This window comes from Phasianus colchicus, chromosome 5 (assembly GCF_987193195.1).
Source record: "Phasianus colchicus chromosome 5, bPhaCol1.hap1.1, whole genome shotgun sequence".
In the NCBI taxonomy this organism is placed as follows: Eukaryota; Metazoa; Chordata; class Aves; order Galliformes; family Phasianidae; genus Phasianus; species Phasianus colchicus.
The window spans coordinates 57,166,706-57,171,206 of NC_143440.1; the positions used below are offsets into that span (position 1 = coordinate 57,166,706).

The 4,501-nt window shown below is 47.3% G+C and overlaps 1 long non-coding RNA gene across 2 annotated transcripts; it reads right to left on the bottom strand.

The window, feature by feature from the left end:
* Nucleotides 1-238: 238 nt before the first annotated feature.
* On the bottom strand, nt 239-3,992 carry LOC149917956 (uncharacterized). Of its 2 annotated transcripts, XR_016467376.1 has the most exons (4): nt 3,926-3,992; nt 2,587-2,712; nt 1,343-1,514; nt 239-1,083 (listed from the first exon to the last, which is right to left on the bottom strand). It is a non-coding gene; the product is annotated as an uncharacterized LOC149917956 (long non-coding RNA). The 2 variants fall into 2 exon arrangements; XR_016467375.1 differs by having other exon boundaries at nt 239-1,514.
* Nucleotides 3,993-4,501: the final 509 nt, after the last annotated feature.

Consider the following 4,501-nt stretch of genomic DNA (forward strand, 5'->3'; position numbering starts at 1 on the left):
AACCTTCCTTCTGCAGTCCTACACTCACAGTCCCAAAAAACCTTGGGTTGAAATCCTCCCAGGGCAAGGGGCACCTGCCCTAAGAGACCCCTCTGCATTGAGGGGACAGCACTGGACAGTACCTTCTTCTGCAACTCTTCATTTGTCCTTTACAAGGTTCTGTGATTTAAGAACGTGTGTTAAATCTTCTGCAACAATCAATTCAAATATACAAGTTTGGCTATTCAAATTACTTTTCCAAAAGTACTTTAAAATGCATTAAGTTATTAATTGCCTGCTGGCACTTTAATCAAACGGGAAAATTGACATAGCTAGAGGCATGTATTTTTGTGGAAAGGAAATTTATTTAAGAAGAAACAGCAGCTCTTACTGCTTAATTTAAACTGAGAAAACTGTGGAAAATCAACTGCTATGGAAAATTAATAAAACATTTCCAGCTGCAAACAGTGACTAATTGTACAAGATGAAGACTGCCTGGAATTAATAACTTGCAATCTTCTGTGTGAAGAACCCCCTACCAGTTCAATTTACTGGGAGATTAAATTACTTCTAAGTTTGCCATATTAAAACAGAACATGAATAAAATGTTAGTGAAAGCACATCTATTATTTACTGTCTGTGATATGGATATAATTATTTCCAAACAACCACAATGTGACGTGACTGGCAATATTTAAGTTATTTGCTGGTGAATGTAGTTATACCACCTCGGTTTCTGTAAAAGCAGCCCAAATGGGTTCCTACAGCTGGCATATTCCTGCCACAATGAGTTCTCTCCCATCCAACCCACCATGCCCAGCATCCCCATCGCACTGCTCTTTCAGCACCGACACTGCTGTGCTTTCTCCACCGCCCCACATTCTATGAACTCCGTACCTTCTTTGCTTTGCCTGGTTTTTATATATCCCCCCCTCTTCCCCCATTTTATAACAGGAGGCAGCTGGCTGCACTGAAAACCTCATGGAGCACAATTAGGTGAATGCTTTTCCTGCATGTAGGGGCTCTTCGCTGGACCCGCTGCAGAAGCTCGCTTTCTTTTTCAACGCGTGCCAAGTTCCCAGGGTGCATAAACCCCTTTCAAAGCTGTAAAAATAGAAAGGTGAAAAAGACAGAAAGCCAGGTGAGAGAGTATTTGCTAAAACCCAAACAAAACCTGGTGGGATTTCAAAGCAAACCAAGGAGTGGTGGGAGACGAAGGAGACACGGCTGCTGGGATGCTGTGCTGTGGTCACGGTGTTGCATGCTGACATGAAGCAAAAAAACAGCTTGTGCATGGCATGGCTTGGCTTTGATGGAGGAAATGGTACTGAAAGTTTCAATGCTGGGAATGAGGAGGGACTACCTGGGACACACTGGGGCTGATAAGCTTGACAAAGGTCCTTTGCCATGAAGTCATAGAGTCGTTTAGGTTTGAAAAGTCCTTGAAGATCATCGTGACCAGCCATCAGCCCATCACCATCATGCCCACTAACTGTGTCCTTCAGTGCCACATCCACACATCTCTTGAACGTGCCCTGGGGAAGCAATAAAATAAGGTGGGAGGGATGGAGCTGGGTGAACCACAGTTGGAATCACTCAGCAACTCATTTGAATAGAAATAAATGATTTACCATTAAAAGGGACTGTCTCTAAAGCTTTGCACAGACATTATAAACCATGAGTGCAATAAGCCACAGCTGCCGGGGCAGCCGTGTCAGAGGAAGTCAGGACTGGCTGCACCGTGCTGGTCTGCGTAATTATTAGCATTGGACATTGAAAGATAAGCAGCCCTTCTTCTCCATCCATGAGAAAATGAGTTGTAGTGCAGATCTGTAGGTTAATATACAGAATGTGCATGGATGGAGATGGAGTTTCTGGAAAATGTTTTCACATTTCGATAATTGAGTGTGTCACATTTAATTGCAATAGGCTTTCCACTGTGCAAACCCAGGGACCTCTCCTCTTGATATCAAGTTAGACCTGATTGCCTAATTGCAATTACCTGGGTAATTAGAAAGAAATGGAGTAGCCCTGTGTTGCCCGATAGTGAGATCCACTTCCTAAAAGAATTAGCCTAGCTTTAATGTGGAAAACTTGTACATGGGCTGACAGACAGACAACTTAACCTGCCTGTAATTGCACAGATTATACCTGGAGTGCATTCCCTCCAAGCAATAGTTGTAGATGTCACTGGAACAGGTTGCCCAAGGAGGCTGTGGATGCCCCATCCCTGCAGGCATTCAAGGCCAGGCTGGATGTGGCTCTGGGCAGCCTGGGCTGCTGGTTGGTGACCTGCACACAGCAGGGGGTTGGAACTGGATGAGCATTGTGCTCCTTTGCAACCCAGGCCATTCTAGGATTCTATGTTAATTCTGATTCCACAGAGACTCATTTGTGGATCTGGAGGTACCAGAGAGCAAAGCAGCCAGCATGCTCCCACCACACAGGAGATTTTTGCCACTGTGTCACCATGCCACCACTGTGCCTTTCTCAGCCAGGCAGGAAAATTAGCTTTGCTCTGGAGCAGGTTCCAGAAGCAAGAAGAAACCAATAATCCCTCCTGGCAGGGTGCATTTCTCATAAACACAAGTGGTTGTTAATGCTTACCTGGAGATCGGCTTGTCTTAAAGTTCCCTTTTCTCCCCTGTAATCACGTAAGCGGGGGATATGCCAGCCCCGAGCTGTATCTCCTTGGGATGGAGATGACCAACGTTGGCCACGGTGTGACCGAGCCTTGGTGAGGAGTGGGAAGAAGACAGCATCTCCATAGGGCTGCTATTTAGGACGCCATCAGCTCCTTTGCCAGCCCTCACACCAAACCCCACCCCAGCGGAGGTGGCCTGGCTAAACTCTGAAGGGCCCATTTCAGCCCCATTCCCCCATCCATCCCTCACCCTACCCTTCATCAGGCCACCCTCACCCATCACATTTCTCTCTACTCCCACCCTCCCTTTTCTCCTTGCTTTGTTACACTGCATTTTTCCCCCCCTTTTCCCCCCCCCCTTCTTTTCTTTTACCCTTAAAGAGCGAACAAAACAAAACAAGAGAAAGCGGTGCCAATCCGATCCTCTTAGCACAACGTGCCCACCCCGGGGAGGGATCTCGCCTTGAGCCCCACGCATTCGTGCTGTTCCTTCAGAGCAACTCGAGCAAATTGAAAGCCGCGGAGGGGTGTGTGCCCCGAGGCACTCTGCAAATCCACTTCCTTTGTCATAACAAGAACAAATCCCACCTTTGAAGTTTTTTCCCCTTCTTGTTACAAGGGGAATGTCTTTTGTTTAATCCATTTTAGCCTTTAATGCCTGACCTGGATCAATCCTGTTGGGTAGATTACACATTACTCACGCCGACTTTAAACCACCCTACAGGGATTTTTATTTCCCCCCCCCCCCCCCGCTCTCCCCACCGTATTGGTGTGAGAATCTCAGCAGTAATCAGCATTATGACTTCAGACCATCGCTCACTTTGAAGGAGGAGACCTTCCTTTAACAGGGGGGAAGGGGTGGAAACCCTCAGATATCAAACAGATTTAATCAGCTTTCAGGCCCTTCAGTCTCCTGTTCAGAATGGATCTTTATTAGTTATGAAAAATCAGTGCAGAATTTGGTTGGGCTCTGTCTCCTCCTTGGCCATTCGGTGCTCTGTACCCCAGCACTGCTGCAAACTGATTGTTGGGGTTAATTAACATGCTCCCATATTACATCTGAACCTCCTGACCACCTTCATTCCACTGCTCGTGCAAATGCAAGAGGCTGAGAAGCTCTGCCAGCAAAACCTGGGCACCCTCTTTGATGACCCAGATGGAGAATAAATGTATATACAACCTTTTAACCTCACCTCATTTAACCTTACATTGGAACTTGTGATCTCAGCTCTCAGGGTTACCTCAGCTTTGCAAAAAAAAACCCCACAGTCTCAACTCCTTTGCTCTCTAATAACCACTTACAGTGGCCACGCTCCCATGTGAAAGCCTTCTGTCCATGGCACTCCTCTTCTACAGCACTTCAGCCCCCAATGGCTCCCAGCATCCTCTAGCAGGGTTGAAGAAGCTTTGGGGCAGGCCCTGCCCTGGCATCCCAACAAGGCACAGCTGTGCCCTGGCAGCCCCAACCTCATAGTGGGAGGAGGTGATTGCTTCATTAGCACAGCCAGGCCTCGTTAGGGCCGGTCCAGGGCCCTGACAGCCACCCCAAAACCCTTGGGATTTGCCTTGCACAGACAAGGATGTCCCAGATGGCCATAGATATCACCTCACTGTGCAAAATGTGCTGGTAGGGATGAGATGAAGGATGCAGGATCCAGGATGTGGGATGAGGTTGCAGGAAGAAAGAGGACAGGATTTGGAGTGATCCTGTGTGTAGTCAAGAATTAGACCCAGTGATCCTTGTGGGTCCCTTCCAGCTCTTTATTCTGGGTGTGTGATTTCTCCCTCCCAGCCCCACTCATTGAAGAACCCCATTCTGCTCACTTCTGACCTCAGTTCATCACGACATTCAGAATTCCTGCACAAAAGCTCTGGTCT